The sequence below is a fragment of the Tachypleus tridentatus genome, chromosome 3 (assembly GCF_004210375.1).
Source record: "Tachypleus tridentatus isolate NWPU-2018 chromosome 3, ASM421037v1, whole genome shotgun sequence".
NCBI classification, from domain to species: Eukaryota; Metazoa; Arthropoda; class Merostomata; order Xiphosura; family Limulidae; genus Tachypleus; species Tachypleus tridentatus.
In genome coordinates, this window is record NC_134827.1 from 12585969 (window position 1) to 12600883 (window position 14915).

The following is a 14915-nucleotide window of genomic DNA, read 5'->3' on the forward strand; positions in this document are numbered from 1 at the left end:
ATAATCCCTTCACTTTAATTTAGATTACCTCCCTTCCCTGCTTTGTACTGATAATTGTTGGCAGGGTTTTGAGCTGTTGGGTGTTTGTAGGTTTCAAGTTTCTAATTAAATAACCGTCAACTTCGAGCCTGCATTTTTCACTCGGTGACACATTACGTGATTGTGTTTGCATCATTAACATTCACCATTAAAATTTTCGGCCTGAAGATAAATGTATGAAATACAAGAAGACATTTTCAAATGAACGAACAATGCAAAGTTAAGGGAATATTACAAAACTTGATGCATTACGCAGTCAAGCTGTGATAAGACATGATTAAAGAGATTTAATGTAGCATGTGCAATTGAAATTAACTACAGAATGATTAGTAACTCAAATTTTATATTTTGTTCGATCTCCAATACTTCATTGTTTTGGATACGCAGATAAGTATATAACTAAAGAGCGAGACAGACAGAATGATTAATATTTTTATTTGATATTCTACTTTCATCGAATCTGGGTTTTGATTGATCGTTAAATATGTAGCAATAGACAATGGATAGACAAAAAAGGTAGTCAGGTGAATATGAATCTAGTGTAAACTATCTTATAAATGACTAACCAAAAAATGTAATAATTTATTTGCAATACTGACTTCATCAGGTGCTCATATATATATGGAAGATAGAAGTAATATGTGTAACACCTAACAATGTTCATTGTGAGATGTATGGTGTGGAATGAAACCTGAAAACAATATATATATGTAATCATGTAATTTTTTCTTTTGCATTTTTTTGTTGTTGAACTATACTCAAACTATAATCTAATATAGTCCTGAAGGCGGCTAGCATTGTTTTGCTAAAAACCAAAGAACGACTCTAGCTTCTTAATGTTTCTCCTAAGTCAATATTTTCTGCTACATCTTTATTGTTTGGAGCATGAACCAATTTTATCTGCACCATCTTTTTGGCAACACTTGAATCAGGAAGATAATAATCCTATAGTCTCATTGATGAAGACTGTTGGTACAGCAACTTCTACGGGTAATAATCATGAATGAAAAAAAAGTCATAAAAGTTTAATGTAAAAAAATTGTTTTCCACAAGATAAAAAAAATACAGAATAAATTCAACACTGATATAGCTTTACGTTTTGATATCATGTACACTTGGGAACATGGTCTCATTTCTAATGCTCATATCAACTATGAGATTTACAATAACACCTTTTCTGAAACATTTTAACACCATAAAAGTGTATCAAGTATCTTATAACAGTAATATAACTATTCATAACAAATAGGGTTGTATTTAGACGTTTGTACAACAGATAAATCTGACTCTCCCCTTGGGCGTGTACACTGTGCAAAAAGCCTTTTATAAGTATATAATAAGACGAAGCGGTTTTCCGCAAGGTTCTATTCACTCCTGTGCTTGCAATGCCAATGCGTAAAGCACGCGTTGGGAAACGCCCTAGGCTGTAATGCGGTAATATTTTTGTTTTGTACTACTCAACTGCCATATTTTGCTGATTCCATCTTGATACAGCAGGAATAATGTATTCTCTAACAGACTGAAAATGATAGGGTTCAGTATTTACTACATTTATTTTAAATTCACTTCCAGTGCCATCTTGGTGTGTCATAAAATAATCGTATGGAAAATAATGTTTCTAAATATCCTTGTTTTTCTTTTAATTAGATATTACTATATTATGTCAAAATACATTACTTATGAAATTGAATTATATAGAAGCATTTTTAGAAAAAAAATTCTCTACTTCTCTATAGATAATGCAAATTGCATGCTGTGCTTACGACATATATATTGTATCAAATTGATCCCGACCAACGGGTTAGCGATAAATTTACAGACTTACTACTCTAAGTTCGGGGCTCTATTGCCCATAGTGAACATATAGCCCATTGTACAAACATACATCAATTTATTAGATAAATATTATTCACACTTCAAGCTTCATTATTGTATGATGGCCCAGCACGGCCAAGCGTGTTAAGGCGTGCGACTCGTAATGTGAGGGTCGCAGGTTCGCTTCCCTGTCGCGCCAAACATGCTCGCCCTCTCAGCCGTGGGGCGTTATATATGTGACGGTTAATCCTACTATTCGTTGGTAAAAGAGTAGCCCAAGGGTTGAGGGTTGGTGGTGATGACTACTTGCCCTCCCTCTAGTCTTACATTGCTAAATAAGGGACGGCTAGCGCAGATAACCCTCGAGTAGCTTTGCGAGAAATTCAAAAAAAAAATTATTGCATGATGAGTTAACTAAAGAACAGACTTCAGTTTAATACATATTTTGCAGCCTCGAAAAATAAAAAATAATTTACGACTCAAAGAAAATACATCTTTTTATTTCCGACGGTTCACTTACTTTACTTTCTTTAGAAGGAGAGAATAAACTTCTGCAACTCTTATTTTTAATAAAGAACAGCTGCGCAAAACTACACCATATAGTTAATGTTCCATATCATATAACTTTTATAAGAATCACTAGCAAGAACTAATACTAAGGCCAAGACTAATGGGGAGTAGTTAATTTGCCAATTACGTTAACTTATTCCATTGGAATTCATTAAGTTACCACAGGTTCATCTTAAGCACATAATATTTGTATAAATGTTAGAAGTTCAGTTAGAATCAGCCAGTGTTACAAATATTTGTTGCATGTCGTCAGAGTTGACTCAATATAAACTACAGGATTCGTAGCTGGAGCTATTTCTGGTAGTCACAACTTTGTCTTCAACTGAAACATTCATTAAAATCTGTAACACTAGATATTTTTGGTAGTCACAACTTAATCTCCTCGTGAAATGTTCATTAAGATCTATAACTCTAGACATTGCTGGTAGTCGCAACTTAGTCTCATAGTAAAACGTTAATTAATATCTGTAGGGTGGTAGATTAGGAAAATGCTACAAAAGTGTTTGATATAATCATGAAAAGACCTACTACAATAATTAACTGCATCCAAAATTCCAACTCGACAGCTACGCAACTCAGTTTCCCTTCCAACATAACTAACCATAATCTATAGCAGGATTATAGTTCATTGAGATTTCTCCTCTCGTTCCGAATTAAAATTGCAATTTTCTAGCAAGGAGTCATCTGGGGATGACAGACTTTTGGGTGGTTTACTTAAGCTTAGTGTTAGTATTATCTGACTGGTGCAGCCAGGCGAAACATAGAACAATAGTAGAAGTAATATTAGTTAAGCCTTCTTATATTCTCCATTATTGCTTGAATTTAAATAATGTCATCCTAGTAAATGGAACACCATTACGATCTTTTAAAGGGCACACTTGATACATACGAAACTGATTTCGGTTCAGTAATTAGTGTGGACTAAGGAACTAAGTTAACCCTGATTGAGTTTTGTTTAACTTAAATTGGTGTATATGTGTGTGTGTGTGAATGTATGCTGTAGGTTCCTTTTTTACATTCCTTTACTCACGTGTAGGCATGTACGTACTTCCCTTTTTACTGGAACATTTCTGGAAGTAAAGTGGATTAAATATTTTCCAGGATGTTACTACGTCCAATAAATAGAAAATATTTATTATTTGCTTTCCAGTGATTGAAGTCTAGCCTTTCGCATAGAATATTAGCTACTTTCATTGTAATCTTGTAGTGTGTATGCTTCTCAATCCATGTTTTGTGTTTGCATAAGTTCAAACACGTTGAAAACGTAAGCTGAAAAGGCTTAAGAAGATTTGAGGAGCCATAATGAACTGGCCACTAACCAGACCATTAACTTAAACTGAAAAGGCTTAAGAAGATTTGAAGAGTCGTAATGAACTGGCCAATAACCAGACCATTAACTTAAACTGAAAAGGCTTAAGAAGATTTGAAGAGTCGTAATGAACTGGCCACTAACCAGGCATTAACTTAAACTGAAAAGGCTTAAGAAGATTTGAAGAGTCGTAATGAACTGCAGACTGTTAACGTAAACTGAAAAGGCTTAAGAAAATTTAAAGAGACATAATGAACTGGCCAGTAAACAGACCGTTAACATATTAAATGAGAGAGAAAAGCAGGAAAAACAAATTGTTCATTTTTCACCGTTTATACTTTTCCAAAGCGCAGTTGATACAGCATTAAGTATATTTAAAGTTAATATGGAAAATAATTGTTCACAAAAATCCGTTTTTCGCAATTCAGTATTCTGTTATAAGGCATAATACCGTCAGGAGTAATTTTGTTTTTGAAAGATATAGAATATTTTTTCATCTTATATATAACGTTTTAGTAAGGAATAAGTTAACTTATGTACTTGTTTCAACAAACCAACAAAAAGTTACTTCTGCATATTTCTATATCCTAAATCTGGAACAAATAAGTTCAAATCTAAAGCAACTTTAGTTGTTGTTTTTAACAGCCGTTTTCTAAATTAGTATTCAATAGACGTGCCATGCCTGTAAACAGAGATTTTTAGCTTTTGAGTAATTTACATCTAATTACAGAGTTTAAAAAAACAGACGAAACAGCTTTCACGTTGAGTTCCAATTGCAATCAAATATGTAAGACTTCATATCATACAAATATAAAAAAAAAACATCTTTCGTTATTTATTTACCTGAACTTGGTATTTTTATCCGTATATTATTCTTTGAAAGTAACATGTAATTTAAAGTAATTTAAGCGTAATTTTTCGTCATTCTTATATAGTAATATGGACATTAGCTAAATATATTCTTTTTATACAAAAGTATATCTTTCATCTTTCTTGTTATTATATATACCATGTATCTTGTAAACAACATGTTGTTATGAGCACTTTTGGCTTTTCTTTCACTAAAGCGCTGCTTTCTGTAGATTGTCTAAATCATTGTGACGTTGCTAATTCCTAAAATATCTTTTATTAGATGAAGTTAACTACGAATGAAGACAATATTGCCAGAGAAAGTTATGATCATCGGATATTCACTCAACTCAAAAGATCTTAAAGTAAGTGTTAAGACAGTCCGTATTTCTTCTTATTCATACCACATATATACATTCCTTCTTGTCAACATGTTTTAATACTCCTGTTCCGATGTTATATAATAACATACCTATCCACCTCTTCCCTTCAGTACTTCCCTATAAAACTGTAGCTTCCCTTAGCTCGCCTTGCAATACATTTAACTGTTTTTACTCTCACGCCTATCAATGTATCCATCTTACTCCTATCTCTGACCTACCAACATGACCGAAAATCCTATCTTCTCACCTACTTTTCTTACCTATTACTCAATCTAGCTATCTGACTACTTTCAGACAAACGTTACCAATAACCTATATCCTTCTCACTTCCGTACATACATACCGAGAAATATTTTTACTAACCCTAACAATGTATTTTTTCATCTGCATAAATACCGACTTTTGAGTCCTAACTATCTATATATATATATTAATATATCCAACAATATCCTGCTTTTGTATCTATATTTATGACATTTTGTTAACTTCCTCTCTATTTTCCTATCTAACACTTTGCATGTGTACGAATCTACTACTCAAAATCTCATACTCATTTCAGTAAATTTTTAGACATTAATTTTTAGTGATACGATGAATAATTCTAAGATATTTAGATTATGAGTAGATTTACGCCTAGCCTGTAAATTAAAAGGCAGCCCAAGATATGCATAAAACCAAAAAAAAAAATACTCAGACAATAAAAGTAGTAAAATGCCACTTCACATATTTCGCTTCAAAGATAAATTATCTATTTGCAAAACTAACATACAAAAAAAAGTGTTATATTTCTGACTTCATATTTAAACTACGAAACGTCACCCTGGAATAAATTCAGTTCAAAGCCCAGTATTTGTTAAAATAGCATTTTCGGAAATTTTGTTAAAGAAAAAAATCCTTGCGGAAGAAGGTTCAATGCATGAAGATTTACTCAGTTTTATGGGATTCCACTGAACTTACATGAAACACCAATAATTCAGAACAAAACACATTACAATTCAAGATTGTTTCTATATTTTAAACTATTGAAATCATTCTTATTGTTTAAAGCTTTTATAAATATTCTAAGACTCGAATGTGATTTATAAACATCTGTAAGGAAAATGTACATGAAGAAGAAAACTTTAACAGATGAGTAATTAATTAAAAAATGTTACGTATTATAATTTATGCCGGATTAGTCTACAGTTTATTGTGTTACGTATGTTAACTTATTCCGATTTCAAATATCCCAAAACTTTAATTTTAATTTAAAAGTTAATTGAATGTTGATCTGTATCAAATTTATGATATTTGCCAACAAGATTGGTACACGCAATTATCTTTCTTAATACAAATATATTTTAATACACAAATAATAATACAACTTACAATAACCATGATTACAAATAGTTATTAAGAATATTGGTTTATATACAAAAATTTTGCAAACTCACAAACAATATTTTGTCTTCTATATGGCCTGGAACTTAATATTTTATAAATGGTCTAGATCCACGAGGCACAAATTACTCTGATGTTGATACATATGTAGAGTTCACTTGATGAGAATGTTAGCTAGTTCTATTCTTGTTTGGTATAACGCGGTTTACAAGCTTGCTTTTCACAGACGAAGATATCTAATGTTCTTGTAGAAATAATAACTTCCGAAGTTAATTCTCTAAAGTTGAACACTTCGCAATGTTCGAAATTTATAAACGTTCCTGATCATATTCTGTAGTTTTCCAATTAATAACCGTCAATAACAATTATAGCTTCCCAGACTTATAGTATACTGACTGTAACTGACATAAAAAAGTCTATCACTGTCTCTCTGCTAGGTTTTGTACCAATCACGCGAGATTCTCGAAAGTTCAACAATGTTCGAAAACAAGCTAATATTTTCGTAAACCACATATTATTCTTTTTGCTTTCGAGAATCTTCTACAAATTTAGAGAACAGGCGGAACTTGCGCAATACACATCCAACAACATACGTCACATGGAAAAAAATGATACTGAAACAAACGTAGGTATTAAAATAAATGTATAACAGTAAAGCTGTCACAATATCTAAGGAGGGAGAACTTGAAACGTATAACCCATGCACTGAGACAAACACTACTGGATCCTAATAGTAATTAACTATTACCTTTTTATAAGTCCTGGAGAAAAGTCCTTCGATACGTACTTATAATTTAATACGGGGTTCGATTCCCCATTGTTAGCAGAACAGATAACCCGATGTGGCTTTGCTCTAAAAAAGTATCGATTAAATTATGCTATACTAGCAGATGTCAGTTGAAATAATTTAACAGTAAATTCTCTAAAAATAGTGACAAATAAATAAAAAATGTGTAATAAACCAAATGCTTTGTATCATAGCGTATACGACCTGCATGTCCAGGTGGTTAGGGCGCTCGACTCGCAACCTTGAAGATCAATGGTTTGAATCCCCGTCCAATCAAGCATGCTCACGCTTTCAGCCATGGGGACGTTATAATGTTACGGTCAGTCCCTCAATTCTTCGATAAATGAGTAGCCCAAATGTTGGCAGTGGGTGGTGAGGACTAGTTCTCTTGCGTCTAATCTTTCGCTGATAAAGTAGGGACAGATAGCGCAGATAACACTCATGTTGCTTTGCGCAAAATTCAAAACAAGCAAACATTGCGTAGATGTAATATGATCGTCTAATGGACCGTTAACAGCCATATTTTGTCACTCCATATCTTATTTGAGTAAGCATAATTCCACTGCCTCTGTTTTCAAGCAAAGAAGACTGATTGTAATACATTGTTGGCAAAACGTTTGGGTTTTTATGCAATGGGTGCATCCAACGCAGCAGAGCGCTCAGTTTCGCTAAATAACAGAGGGTATTTTTTTCGTGGTATGCCACTGTTTCTTGTCATTTTACTAAGCGCAAGAAAAGACTGTTATCAAAGTGAGTACTTTTTGACAGTTGTCATTTCTATAAAAAGGTTTTAGTGGAAGATATTAAGTTTAATTTAACTGAATTCAATCGACATATTACAATAAAATAATTCATGCATATAGTACCGACATGAAAAGATAAATAATCTATAAACCGAACAAGAACATATATATATATATACTCAAATACATTACTTTCTGTATTTGTTTTTTTCTATCTTGATTCTTTTAATCAATGGATAAAGGAATTTCCGTTTTATCGTAAAACTCCCTGACTAAAAGAAACGTTGTTGCTTTTAATATTTTTTCTCAGATTCACAGTTCAACACATACGAAGATATTGTTATGGAATTTTAGGATTTGAAAAACATGAACAATTTTCCTTTAATGTACTTTTGAAAAGAAGCATTTTGAACTATAATATTTTCTATAATTGACCGATAAAAAGATACAGAGTATAACAGAGAGACATACATTTAATTATTAAATATATAGATAGATAAATAGTTTGCATATTTTGTTAAGTATTTAGTTCATTATGATTTCTATTTTTTAATGAAACATTTTTCCGTGAATATCAAACAAAATGTTAATAGACTGCTCTTCTACACGTTTACACCAATGGAAAGACTATCAAAGTATTCAAAACAATTAATTTAAATTTATAATGAGAACTTTTCAATCATTAAGTCTTCAAATATCTTATTTTAGTGTTTTTTTTCATTAGTCTTTGTTAAAAAAGGTGCAAGAGCTTCTAACATACAGACTCAAAAGTAAAAGTGACAAAATATATTTACTTATTTGTTATGTAATTGTTAACGATTTCGCTTGTAATTTAAAAAAAAAATTTAACATGAAAATTTAGTTAAAGTAAATATCAAGTACAATTGTATCATAAACAGCAAAATAGTAAAACCGTTCTTATGTTGTTGTTTTTTTATTTTTCGGTTGACCCGGCATGGCCAGGTGGTTAAGGCACTCAACTCGTAATATGAGGGTCGCGGGTTCGAATCCCCGTTACACCAAACATACTCGCCCTTTCAGCCGTGGAGGGCGTTATAATGTGACGGTCAGCCCCGCTATTCGTTGGTAAAAGAATAGCCCAAGAGTTGGTGGTGGGTGGTGATAACTAGCTACCTTCCCTCTAGTCTTACACTACTAAATTAGGGACGGCTAACGCAGATAACCCTCGAATAGCTTTGCGCGAAATTAAAAACAAAGAAACCAAACTTCGTATACAAACGACATAATTACAAACGTTATAAAAATGTGTCAGATATCTGTGATATCAGTTATTTTTACTAACGTGTTTCTAAAATTTGAAATAGATTATGCTGTATCTATTGTATCATAATGTATATAACATGGCGTTAATAGTATTTTAGCAAAAGCAAATATATAATAATTTTGTATTTTACAATTACTTTTATTATTTCAATTGTGTTTATGCCCATTAGGAGTTTTATGTTCATACTATTATAACTCCATTTTGTCAAATTTTACACACTCAAGATGCAAACATACTGGCAAACTTCAAATGTAAACAGGAGGATTTAAAATTACTTATTCATTCATTTGCAATACATTGCTATTTGTTAAAATTTTGTATTTGATATCCTGATAAAAGTTAAAGTATGTAGTTTTAAAAGTTAAAGTTTAGGTTTCATTTTTTTTATTTCTTCGAATAATACCTCTGCTGCAGAATGAGAACGACCCATCGTATTCTGTTTACGTATATTTGTGGCAATGCTACTTAGGTTCTATCTTACTGCCGTCTCTAATTTTAAACAGCTGACCAGAGAAAAGGCAGCCAGTCACCAGCATCCTACAGCCCCCATACAATCTCTGGTTTGTCATTATTCTTCTAATGCACCCACACCCTAAAGTACAGAAACTGTTTTGCGTTATCAAACGGATTCAACGTGGCCCACTAGTTTCGAAATCTGGATCTCTACCACAAGTTTAACTCGTGTCCGTTGTTTTTTCTCTGTTCTGAATATATAAATTATGAAAACTACTGAAAAAAATTCATAAGATTTTTACACGGTAATGAAATGATGCAAAATTGATTTATCTTTTGATGATATCGAACGTGTTTGTATAAATGATGTTTCCAGTATATCTCAAATGGTTCTACAATTTGTCTACCTTAATTAACATAATCTCATTAAAAATCACATACAGCAATCTACAGTATGTTTATGTATGTACACACTGCTTGAATTTTAAATGTATTGTCTAACATAATACATTCTAATAGCATTTTGATAGGACAAACTGATACATACAGATCTGAGAAATCGCAGTTATAAGTTTTTAACAAAAAAAAATATATATTAGGACCAAATTAGTAGCTCAGGAATTTTACCTCTTTATTGTATTTTTATATGCATATGTTTTGATACCATAAATTACATTAATTGTAAAGATGCGATCAAATGAATATTATATAACAATAACAAATATAATACAAATCGAAACCAAAACATTCAAAATGACACTTAAAAATGAGACAAAATTTTCCATTACCTGTCCTTGTCATTACAGTTAACTCATAATAGAAAATATCTGTGGTCATAGCCACCAGGGGATATTTCATCTGTCAGAAGTTACTCAAACGCAGATGTCGAACAAGTTACTAGCTATGGAGAACCATTTGGGGGCTAGGAATTAAGTTTTTAAATCAACAATGTCTCAACTCCCACAGCTTTTCCCTGTCTTTAGATGGTTGTACGTAACAATGATTACCCCAACATTTAAATATAAAAATAACCCTATAATAGAATGTATATATATATATATGGATATGTTAGAAGATATTTCTTATTTTTGAATCGCGTATATAAAACACAAAATTTGCAGTCCTTCACAATCTTTATTTAGCCACTTTCGTTACATCCTTGTTACTTTTCAGAATAAACCTAAATAAATATAATGGTACTTTCTGATTTATGCCCATGTAAGTACTTCGCAAGGTTTATAAGGATCTTCACCAAAATTGTTATGAAGGTTCATTAGGTCCATGTGGGGGGTACATACAAATTTTCGGTTCACGTGCTAGAAACCTGGTTTTGATACCCGTGGTGGGCAGAGCATAGATAACTCATTGTACAGATTTGCGATTAACTACAAACAAGCAAATTCTCTGCTAACTGTTGTCAAGATCTGAGCAAATTTTGTTGTTCGTTTGAAAGAAAAATAGATAAAGGACAAAATTACAGCTTCTGATTATTTTCTTAAATAGATACTTCAAATAAAAGGATTATATCACAACAAACTGTTTGAGGTCAGTGTTGACCTGGACAAGAATGTAGTTATGTATAGTTTAGCTTCATTCGTAATTAATTTTGCCTCTTTTACTAAAGCAACGATATTTTTGCCCCATGTAGTTGTGTTCAATTTGTTATTTGGTTTATTGCTTAAAATAAAATATTTGGTCATTTCTGTATTACTGCTTTGGAAATGGGCTGTGAATCTCTAAAGGAAATGGGAGTTTGATCGTATAGTAAAGTTAATTCTGAGAAGAGTGAATTTCTCAATAGAATTGTCGTGCACATTTATGGTGTCTACAGCATACTGTGATAGAAAAGGAAATTTCCTGTCACGCAAAATTCTCCCCACTCATTTTATTCGATCATGTCCGGCCGTAGGTGGAACTAAATGGACAAAATTCGTCTTTATATCTGGTGCCGTACTGCTGATAAAAGCTTTCTTGTAGGCATCTACAAGGAGACTCTCCATTTCTCGCGACATGTCTGGTTTTATGGACCCACTATTCGAGCTCGTGCCGTGGGCTACGATGGCGCGTGCGAAAGGCTGGTGATCATCAGTGGTATGCACATGTGGCTGTACCACTCAACGGGACTCCATGCAGGGAAGCTCACTCAGCAGGGAACATATCGCTATCATGGTTGCCTCGGCAACCAAACCCGAAAAATGAAACAGTAAAAGGCGAAGTGCAACATTTTGCTGTCAAAAGCGATATTTACACACGCCTTTGGCTATGAATCAAGAAAAACACTTAACTTCCAGCATCTCAGTCACGACGTATCTAGAAAGTCATCTAATCGTTGATAATTGTTTAATCGAAAAGTTCAGCAACTTTTGTCAGTTTTTTTCTTTTGTTTGTTTTGAATGTAGGGTGAGTAATGATCCACGAATTTGGTGTGGAGGCGCACTTATTCAGAAAACATACTGAGCATAGTGCTGAAAGTTAACAATAACAACGAACAATATGAGCTCGAAATGTCAACTTGTGATACCATTCAATGAAGGAAATCTGCGTGGAATTAAATCTCAGCATAACATTAACCACCTATTGAGAGAAACCCACGTATTGTTTATTGATTTTCTACCCATCGTATTTCGCTTCTACCTATATGACATACTGCTATCTCTAGCCATAGCTTTCTATGGTTGACATTTAAGCTAATTATGGTATTATACATTCTGTTTGTTGACATAATTAAAGAGGGAACATTATAAAACGCCCATTGTTGTGTTTAACTAACACTTTCAAGCTTAAATCAATATAATGGAACTGATATAAGTTGGATCTGGATCCAAGATTTAAGTTTGCTAGTTCCAAGAATGCCTTTTTTACAAACATATATCTCTTCAGAAAACTTTAATATTTGTTAAAAGTATTAGTCGCTTGAGAATTTAAACGAATATGCTTTCATTTTTTTTCACATAAAATATAAACATGGTGATTTTCAAAGAAAATAAAGTTATTATTGCTGTTTTAAATACTTTATGGCAAAATTATCAGCGCCAATTTCCACTTGTAAATCTCAATTTTCTGCAAGCTACATACTTCCATAAATTTATTTTTCTTTAATAAAAACGTTTCACACACGCATACGGATATATATTTTACTGCAGTGACGGTTTAAAATTTAAGAACGTAATTCTCAATTATAACGTGTAAGAATGGGCTGAAAAAAATTACAATGATTATTATGAAAAATCTATGCTTAATCAAACGGCCATCCAATTAATTAATACATATTTTCTTACTGTTTTATTATTCGTAACTTAAACTATCGTTTATTATGCATCAATTTCCTTTTCTCCTTTTCCCATTTAATATCCATATATTCAGTAAAAACCATATTTTTTTATTTACTTTTACCTGTCGAGATTAATTTTCTATCGCCAGAACTTGATGGGAAACAAATCAATAATTACTATATAAAAACTAAGTTGTTGTTGTTTTATTGTTTTTTTAAGTTTTCGCTAAATAGTCTTCTGTTAATGATTTTCTTTTCTGTTAAAGAATCTACAATTAATCTTCTTAAAAGTGTATATATTACTTCTAGTGATGCGTTCATATTGAAATAAAAGCTGTTTTCCCAAACGTACTCACTACCTTCAATACTAAATTAAAGACCACAAAGGTATGCGTGTGTATGTCTATCTGCGGTTCAGAAGTAAATTTCCAGGATTACAACGCTAAATCGTGAGCTTCGGTACAATAGTTGCTACGGCTTAAGTAGCCCATAGTGTAACTTTGTACTTAATGCTCAACACGTGTGCGAGTATATATGATTTTGGAATTTCGCGCAAAGATACGTAAGGATTATCTGCGCTAGCCGTTCCTAATTTTGCAGTGTTAGACTAGTGGGAAGGCAGCTAGACATCATTATCCACCGCTAACTCTAGAGCTACTCTTTTACCAACGAATAGTGAGATTTACCATCACATTATAACATGCTCGCGGCTGAAAAATCGAACGTTTGATGTGACGGTATTCGAACCCTCGACCCTCAGATTACGAGTCGAGCGCCCTAACTACATTAAGGAAGAATAGCTCAGACATCTCTCTTATAGTTTATAACAAACCACATCGCTCAACCTCGAATATTGAGAGCTTAAATTAACCTAAATACTATTTCTCACCTTTGAAGTTTGTTATTTAATGAGAGGTTAAGACAAGTTTCATTTGAACCACCAATGTAATTCCGTTTAAATATATATATATATATATATATTCATTTTGATACATAATTTTGTACAATAGATTTTAGGGTTACGTTCTCTACAAATCGGAAATTTCACGTGTTTTGTCTGTTTGTTGTTGTTTTTTTGTAAAAATAAACATAACACCTTTAACATATACACACACACATAAGCTAATAAAAATATTTTTTATAAAAATATTTCACGTAAGTTGTTAATTTTACAAATTTTATACCGTAAGTTTACATGAATATGGTGCTGTCTGCACTTGAAAAAGACTAGCACGTGTACAGAAACCAGAATGTGATGTAATACTATATAAACACATTTACGTCTACATTAAGTAAGCATTTTGAATTTTAAAATTCACCGAAATATATATCTTTGAATACAAACCTTTGTAGGAAGTGAAGGATATTAATTTGTATATTTTTGTTTAGTATAATTTGGTTTGCTTACTTTTACAATTACTGGCAGCGTTATTGGAGCAGATTAAAAACCACAATGTGACATTTGGTGTAGAGTTAATAACATTCTGAAAATCACTTATAATTCTACACATTCTTTAATTGTAACTGCTGTGGCATTTTTAAAAGTACTTAAGATGTCAGTGTTCCTAGTTCATGTTACTGCTATGTTTTTGAGCCTACTTTTTAGGTTAACTCTTCCAGCTGTATTGTTACAGTATGAAAAAACCTGGGTGAAATGAAGCGTTATTATTTGGTAATACTAAGGATATTGAATTAAACTAACCTATCATTACAACTACCACAATAGAATAATGTAAACAGCTTCAGTAATCAAGATGGTCATTTTACATCCGGGTTTCCAACCATTGTCCCACAGCTCTAAACCTGACCCTACATATTCTTGCACCAGTATCTGTTTGTGCGAAGCACGTAATGTATTGAAATTAAATAAATAAATGTGAAGTAGTTTAGACTTACACGAACATCCATATATATATAATAACATAAAGTGATTTAGACTTACACGAACATTCATGTATATATAATAATATAAAGTGGTTTAGACTTACACGAACATCCATATATATATAATAATATAAAGTGGTTTAGACT

At 32.2% G+C, this 14915-nt stretch overlaps 1 long non-coding RNA gene across 15 annotated transcripts in view; it reads left to right on the plus strand.

Moving 5' to 3' along the window:
- LOC143246369 (uncharacterized) overlaps positions 1-14915 on the plus strand; it is a 372922-nt gene that overhangs the window by 249233 nt on the left and 108774 nt on the right. For 13 of the 15 annotated variants that reach the window (XR_013025939.1, XR_013025936.1, XR_013025938.1 and 10 more), the window contains one exon: positions 4866-4947. The exons of the other annotated variants lie outside the window; for them this stretch is intronic. This is a non-coding gene — a long non-coding RNA (uncharacterized LOC143246369). The remainder of the gene's footprint in view (positions 1-4865; positions 4948-14915) is intronic. 15 annotated transcript variants of the gene reach the window in all.